Source organism: Nomascus leucogenys, chromosome X (assembly GCF_006542625.1).
Source record: "Nomascus leucogenys isolate Asia chromosome X, Asia_NLE_v1, whole genome shotgun sequence".
Lineage (NCBI taxonomy): Eukaryota > Metazoa > Chordata > Mammalia > Primates > Hylobatidae > Nomascus > Nomascus leucogenys.
Window position 1 is genome coordinate 51,077,063 of NC_044406.1, and position 8,870 is coordinate 51,085,932.

Here is an 8,870-nt window from a genome sequence, read left to right on the forward strand (position 1 = left end):
CCCCGAAAAAAATATATGTTGATGTTTTAAGCCATTAAGTATTGGGATGGCTTATACTACAGCAATAGATAACTAATATATAGTAAGTCCTCATAGTCATGTGTTTCATATTTGCAAATTCTACTTACTAAAATTTATATGTAACCCCAAACTCATTACTTAAGACTCGTTTGTGGTCATTTGTGGACACATGCAGAGTGGCAACAAGTTTAAGTCACCCAATGTGCATATTCCCAGCTGAGGTCTATAGGAAAACAGCCTGTGGCATGGCAGGTGTGGCACCATCTTGGAGCAAAACCGTCATGTTGACTGATGTTGACTCCTGCATACGAAGGTGTTTCCGTAGCATAGATGACATCCCGTAAATATGCGTATATAACCTCCCCAGTAGTCACAAGTCTCACAAGAAAGTCTGAGGCATGACCAGCTACACATGTTTTGCCATAAAAGCTTGCTAAATACAGGATATTTTCTGGAGGGTGGGTGCGGCGATCTACTGTCTCATGACCACCTGAGACATCACTTCTGTTTGTAAGTCCCTATTAAATGTTTCTTTCTGAGAAACTGGATTTGTCAGCCTCTTTTTTCAGTCTCTCAGCTCCCCTGGCCTTTGGGGATAGATTTGCATATACCTGCTCACTGCGGAACACGGTCAAACAAGGTGACACTCTGCTTTCTTGTTTCAGCTCTTGTATTTTTTTTTAATTTGGGCTTAAGGTCTGTCTCATGAGAGTGGCTAAAAATTCTCAGTCTGCCCTAACAGGGTTCCAGGGAATTTGGCCGTGGATGTTTACAGTGTGCTTTTCACAGGACACTTCTTTATCCTGGCAGACAGGCTAATTCTTAAGTGTCCAAACCGTGACCAGGTGTCCCTCTCACAGGAAAGTTGTTTATAGTTGCAGACGCCCTTGTGGCTCTTGTCTGACCTGTGTCGAGTCTATTCCTGCCAAGAGAGCCACTCTCTAGGAGAACGCCAAGCAGGAAAGAAGTTAGGTCCTGGTGTGTGGGTGGGGTGAGACACAGAGAGGCAGCTCCACAGAACGTGCGAAATACCAGAGGCAGCGTCTTCTTTACAGATTCCTCTCAGGGCCAGCAAGAAGGAAGGAACCCTCTGGGCCATCCATGCTTAACCAGCAGGTGGGGAGCAAGGGAGAGAGTGAGGGACCTGTGGGCCTAGGCCTTTATCGGGGTCCAGGCATTCCCAGGCCGCTTTCCCGTGGGGAGTTCTCATTGGTGGGTGGAAAGCCAGCAGGCAGGAGTTCCATGGAGGCATGCTGTGACTGAGAAGGGGTCACTGTGGCAGATCTGTGCAGCCCATGCAGAGTGTGGGGGGTCAGTGGGGCCAGTCAAGTAGGTTGTATCTAGCTGTCCCATAGGGAGGTGGTCACCAGCAGGTGACTGTATAAGGTAGATATCTGGATCGACCACATTGAGGAACAGGAAGGAAGTGGAGAACTGGAAACTGTGTCAAGGATGACTAAGCCCTGCTTCTGGTATGAGGCAGTCCAATATATTCAAAATGATGCTAAGACAACATATTATAAAAATTCAGTACAACTCCCATACCATAAACATGGCCTTTCTGAGATCTACCTAATGCCCCCTTTTTCACATTTTTGTGCTATTTCCTGGTGATTTCACTGTTTAAAATGGCCCCCAAGTGTCATGTTGAAGGGCTGTCTAGTGTTCCTAGGTGCAAGAGGACTGTGATATGCCTTACAGAGAAAATACATGATATATACATGTAATTCATTAAGGCATGAGTTATAGTGCTGTTATGTTCAATGTTAATGAACCATCTATATACTAATTAAGATGTCTTTAAACAGAAACACACATAAAACAAGATTATGTATTGATTGGCTGATTATAATGTGATCAGAGGCTTGTAGGAACTTAACCCTGTACAGCCCTTAGGAGCAATGGTTCCATATTAGTTAATTCAGTATTCACTGAGACTTTATGGACCATAACTACCATGAATAATGTGAATTGACTGTGCCTATATTCAGCTCTCTTTTTTTTCTGAGTACATGAGAACACCACACTTTCCAGGACTCTTGCAGGTAGGTGAGACCGTATGACTGGCTCTATCCCATGAAATGTGAGTAGCAGGCCAAAGCATTTAAGAACTAGTGTACTAAGCAGAGATCGCACCACAGCACTCCAGCCTGGCAACAGAGCAAGACTACATCTCACAAAAAAAAAAAAAAAAAAAAAAGAACCAGTGTACTGTCTTCAATCTTTTGCTATCCCTAAAGTGGCAAACATGAAGGGCTTGCATTAAAATGATGGCATCCTCAACTGAAGGGAGCCTGGATCCTTGAGTTACTGGAAAGAGAAGAGCCCTAGCAACCTGCATCACACTTTACGAGCAAGAAATCAGTTATTATTGTGTTCAGCCACTAAGATGTTAAGGGTTTATTTGTTGTTGCAGCCTAGCCTGCAAACAACCTCAAAACCTCTCTAAAATAGGGTTTGAGAAGCCCAAAAGTCTGCTGAAAAGGATCTTCTAGTCAGCTAAAGTGTATGCACATGTGCATGCCTGTGTGCACATGTAGCTCTTAACTATCAATATGCTCTAACAAGTGGTAATCTCTTTGACAATAGGGCCACAAGTGCTAACATGCAAAAGTTAGCTTTCCTTTCCACTCCCATCTCTCCTCAAAAAAAAAAAAAAAAAAGAGAGAGAGAGAGAGAGAAGTGGTAGATGGCTTAGATCTATTTATTCATTGGTTTAAAAGAAAATAGGCCAGATGAGGTGGCTCACACCTGTAATCCCAGTACTTTGGGAGGTTGAGGCAGGCAGATTGCTGAGTCCAAGAGTTGGAGAAAGCCTGGGCAACATGGCGAAAATCCATCTTTAAAAAAAAATACAAAAAGTTAGCTGAGTATGGCTAATAAACCATAAAGAGTTGATTTGCTCTAAAGGAAGTCCAGAGGGGAACCAGAAAGTTAAACTCTTCATCATTCACTCCAATCAGCATCACATCTGAAGCACTAGTCTAGTAAATACGTTTCACAAATGTGTCTACTCATGTGATGAAGTATGCCCTATACACACATTGACTCACTTATATTGGGTATTACAGACTTTTGCCTATTTTCCTGTCAGTGAGGAAATTACCAAACACACAGTGGTAACAAGGGAAGAAACGTTCCAGAACACTGGGGATGAACAGTAGCAATAGTTTCATCTAGGTTAGAGAAGATGAAGAAAGGAACCAGAAATGGGTTTGTGAAAAGAGATAATGCCAATGAAAAGGGGCTCACAACAGAGCTGCTGGGACCTCCCTGGCATCTGGGTCAGCCGCATCTACACTGAGGGCCTGCAGTCAGGTCGCATTAGCACGTGGCTAAGGGACTCTCCCAGAGACAGGCAAAAGGCCAGATACCCCTGCAGGGGGAATATGGTTGATCTGGCCAAGACGTGGAAATGTGCTTGTTCATCTGCATACCAAGTGATTCCTTGTGCAACTTCCTGTGTTTCCGTAGAAAGAATATGGGCTCTAGAGTCAGGCAGCCCTGTTTAAGTCCAGCTTCTTCTCTTACCCACTGTGTTTCCTTAAGCAAGTCACTTCACCTCTCTGGGTCTCACACTGGTGAGTGGAAATAACAATACCTGCTCACAGGGTTCTGGAATAATTAAATGAGATCATGAGCATCTGGCACAGAGCAGACGGTTGCCTCCCCCCTCATGCATATCCAGAAAGGGTCTCCCACTGTTTGAAATATTTTGTGCCACAGTGGCTGTGGGAGGCTGAGTAGTGCCCCTCTCCCTATTGTGCCTGCAAAAACGAAACAGAACCCCAATCTCCCCCCAAGAAAAATCAATGATGCCTGTGTCCTAATACCTGGAACGTGTGATACCTTATATGGCAAAATAAAAAAGACTTTGCAGATGTGATTAAGTTAAAGGTCTTGAGATGAGGGCATTATCCTGGATTATTTGGGTAGACCCTAAATGCCATCACAAGTGCCCTCATAAGAGAAAGGCAGAGGGAGAGTATAGAGAGGAGAAAAGAAGGCCATGTGACCACAGAGGCAGAGAAGGGAGTGCTGCAGCCATAAACCAAGGAAGGCTGGCAGTCACCAGGAGCTGGAGGAGGCAAGGAACAGATTCTCCCCTAGAGCCTCCTGAAGTAGCTTGGCCCTATGGCCACCTTGATTTCAGCTCAGTGACAATGATTTGGGACTTCCGGCTTCCAAAACTGTGAGCCATCAAGTTTGTGGTAATTTGTGGCAGCAGCCACAAGAAACAAATGCAGTGGCTGACTGAGTCTGTGACCCCAACGAGAGAGTTAAGAAAGGAAAGATCTGTGTTCCAAGGCCACCCTCTGAAAAGAAAGCCCTTTGGTCCCTTGGGTAGAGGCTGCAGAAACCCCAGGTCCTTCCAGCTGGGGTTGCCCTGGGTGGTCTTGTCAACTCCCACTCACACTAACTCCTTGAACTTTGATCCTCACAGGAGGTGTCCAGGCAAGGATACGAGGAAAATTAGTATCATTTGCTTCTCCACTTCCGGCACAAACGCTCCCTCACCTGGGAACGCAGGAACGGCCTGGACCAACTGTCTGAGGCTCTGGAGTTAAGCCCTTGAAAACGATCTCCCAGAGCTGCTCTCGGGCTGTATCAAGGGTACCTAGGGGAGGACAGATCCTGTGCAAGGAAGCATGGGGCATCCCCCCAGCCTGGGGTTAACAGCCCTCACCAACTTCTCAGGGATGCTATGAGAGTTAATGATTGTGAAGTGCACTCACTGCCACAGAAACGCTCAGCTGTGTGAAATGACTCACCGATGATCTTGGCCTGGAAATAGTAGTCATATTGAAGACTAATGACATTGTTACATTTTTATTGTGGGTGCCAGAATGCATTGGAGTGGCTTCCCAGGCCACAAGTTTTCAATTTGCAGCGCAAGCAGACCCTCCAATGTGGCACTTCTCTGCTCTCCTTGCATGTGACTTGGTTCGCTTTTAGTGGGTCCCTGTGGCTGCCAGGTGTCGCCTCCACAATGCCACATCCCCAACCTTCCCAGAAGCCCAGAGTGTTCAAGGCTGTCTGTTGGCAGAGGCCTAAGATACGTGGACACCCAGAGCTGAACACCATTGACTGCTAGGCAAATGAGACTTTGGTTTCAAAAGAGATCATATTCCAGTGGACGAATATCCCAGACATATTCCAGTGGACGAAGACGTCCATCTCATCTAAGGACACATGTCAAAGAAGATATTATTAATTCCCCTCCCTTAGAGAGATCGCTGGTTCTTCACCCAATCCATTTCCCCTTCCTTTTTGGCACAGAGCTAGACTACATTTCCCAGTCTCCCTTGCAGCCAAGTGTGGCCATGAGACTGCATTCTGGCCAATAGAAGGCAGGCAGATATGATGAGTGGCCTGGCCTATAGACCCTCTCCTCACCCCATCATGCCATTCTCCGCTCTCTTTCTTCCCCTCCCCACCAGTTGGCTGTCAATCTTTAGGGCAACCTTGGAAATAGGTGACCAACTGTCCCAACTTGCCAGGAACTGTCCCAATTTTAACACTGAAAGTCTGCCCTCTGGGAAACCCCTCAGTCTGAGACAAATTTGAAAGGCACCTGTGACAGATGGCAGAGCCTCCCTCAGCCCAGGTCCTTGAATGGATGCATGGAGCAGGGCACTCCCCACTTCCCCAGCCTACCCCACCCCACCGCCCACCCCCCACCCCCACCAATCACCAATACACCTGTTTTGAACTTTATGTGGTTGAGAAATAAACTGAGATTTGCTACCATATGTGGTACTGCAGCTAGTGTAACCTTAACTGATCCACCATCTAATATTTTTGGAGAAACACAAAAATATTCTATGTTCCCCAGCTACTATTTTAAGAAGACGGATCCCAGTTATAAATAGGGAGACTATCTGGGATAGTCCTGGTTTATACTTGTTGTCTAGCATTATTATTATTATTATTATTATTATTTGAGATGGAGTCTCACTCTGTCATCCAGGCTGGAGTGCAGTGGCACGAGCTCAGCTCGCTGCAACCTCTGCTTTCCAGGTTCAAGCGATTCTTGTGTTTCAGCCTCCCGAGTAGCTGGGATTACAGGCATGTGCCACCACACCCAGCTAATTTTTGTATTTTTAGTAGAGACGGGGTTTCATCATGTTGGCCAGGCTGGTCTCAAACTCTTGACCTCAAGTCATCTGCCCGCATTGGCCACCCAAAGTGCTGGGACTACAGGTGTGGGCCACTGCGCCTGGCCTGTCTGGCATAATTATTAATAGCATCTCCCTTTTACTCTCAAAACCCTCCCTCTTTGCACAACATCTAGTATGGTTATAGATAATTTGTAGTGTGAATGCATCCCTAAAATGTTGTAAAAAATTGTTAATTGAATTCTATTTTAAATGCAATTATGTAGGAAAGAACTTTTCTATAATAAAAGTAACCACCTCTAAACTCAACTATCAGAATACTGGATTTTCTTTGTGTTAGATACACTGTATCCATTACTTAGAACTGTCCTGAAATCTAGATTTCTTACAGACTTCGTGTTTAGAGGATTGTTGTTCATCTAGTAATTTAGGTCTTTTCAACCAATCAATCAATCAAAAATTCTATCTGTTCAGTGATCCATCCAGACAAGGGGAATATTATTATACAATAAAAAAATTAGCTATCGAGCCACAAAAAGATATGGAGGAAGCTTAAATGCATATCACTGAGTGAAAGAAGTCAGTCTGAAAAGGCTACATGCTGCATGATTCCAACTATATGACATTCTGGACAAGTCAAAATTAGGGGCTGGGCACGGCGGCTCATGCCTGTAATCCCAGCACTTTGGGAGGCCAAGGTGGGTGGATTACCTAAGGTCAGGAGTTTGAGACCAGCCTGGCCAACGTGGTGAAACCCTGTCTCTACTAAAAATACAAAAAATTAGCTGGACTTGGTGGCAGGTGCCTGTAATCCCAGCTATTCAGGAGGTTGAGGCATGAGAATCACTTGAACCCGAGAGGTGGAGGTTGCAGTGAGTCGAGATCATGCCATTGCACTCCAGCCTGGGCGACAAGAAAGAAACTCCCTCTCAAAACAAAACAAACAAACAAAGTAGGGATACAGCAAAAAGATCAGCGGTTGCCACGGGTTCAGTGAGGAGGGAGGTGGGGAGATGAATAGGTGGATCACAAGGGATATTTAGGGCAGTGAAACTATTATGTATGATAGTATAGTGCATTTGGCAAAACCATAGAACGTACAACATCCAGAGTAGATCTTAATGTAAACCGTGTCCTTTAGTAAACAACAATGTCACTCATGCAATATATTAATAATAGAAGAAACTGAGGTAGGGGACATAGGAACTCCCTGTACTTTCTGTACCATTTTTCTGTAAACTGAAAACTTCTTTAAAAATAATTTTTTTAAAAACCTGAAAATTAAGGGGAAAAAAGGCCTACATTTGTTGAGCTCCCACAAAAGATACATAGGATATGGCTACAGTCCCAGGGGACAGACGTTTGGCTGCCGGAAGGTGCAGCCCTGCAATGGAGGACAGGCTGTCTCCCAGGGTGGACGGACAGACACGTGAAGTGTGAAGGTGCTAGGGCAGATGGCCAAGGGAAATGTCCTCGGTGCGGTGGGGATTAGGGCCTGGAGCACCGCCTCGAAGGGGAACTGGTGAGGTGGATTTGGGGTTAAGGTCTAAGAACAAAGCCCTCCTCAGGGCCAGGGTATGGGAGAGGAGGAGGGAGGAGGGCCCAGGCCGAGGCATACCCGGGAGGCTGGACCCTCCCCCACCCCCAACCCCTCCCCACCTCAGGGAGTCAGGCCACACGCGAACAATCCAAACAGGAGGCTGCAGGGCCCCAGCTGGACGCTGCTTCGCACAGTTAAGGGAGAACACATCCAAAGCAAATACTTGCAATATTCAGAGCTTTCAGATGGCCATGTTTTATTCATACACATTAGCATGGGGTCTGCAGGCCCCTGAAGTCTGAAGGAAATTAGAAAATCACACTGTCAGGGCTAGAAGAGGCCTGGGGAGTGAGCTAATCCAGGCCTTCTTTTTGCAGAAGAGGAAATTGAGGCCCACAGAAGGAAGCGACCTGAGGTTGCAGACAGAAAAAGAGAACCAGGCAGAGCCTGGGGTTCCCCCACATGCCAGCTTCTGCCCCTTTCCTCCTTCCTTTCCTCTCTCCCGCCCTTCCTCCTTCTTTTCCTTCCTTCCTTCCTCTTTTCCTTCCTTCCTCCCTGCCTCCCCTCCTCCCTTCCTCTCTTCCTTCTTTTCCCTCACCCTCCCTTTCTTCTCCTCCTCCTTCCCTCCCTCCTTCCCTCCCTTCCTCCCGTCCTTTTCTGCCTTCCACTGGTCTCCCTTCCGGCTGATAACTTGTGTGGGTGTATACTTTGTGCTACTTTCTGGGCAAGGCCAGGGGCTCCTGCTGCCTGTCCTCAAACCCCCTGGAGGGTGAGAACAATCTGGAGCCACAAAGTCTGCCCAGGCCTTGGAAAATCCAAGGCCTGCTCCTGGGTTGTTAGAGGACCTCAAAAGCCCAGAGGGCAGGTGAATTTTTAAAACCACACTATGGACTCACAAGAATTTCCGTGAAAACCAGCCATGGTGTGAGTCCACAGCGGCAGTGCTGCCTTTCTTCCAGGGCTCTCCCTCCAGATGCGGCAGCAGCCCTCCCCATGCCCGCCTTGCCTCCCCTCCAGCTGGGAGGTTCTTGGACATAGCTCTCCTTCACTTCACTTCATCATCGCCAGCTCCGGGCATGATCTGAGCTTTCCAGATAGTGAGTATTGCGGCCGACTGGGGTGAGTGGCTTGAGCACGGGAGCTGAGTTGACTTTGGATCCTCAGTGACTCTAGGAAAGTGGTGTACAGGG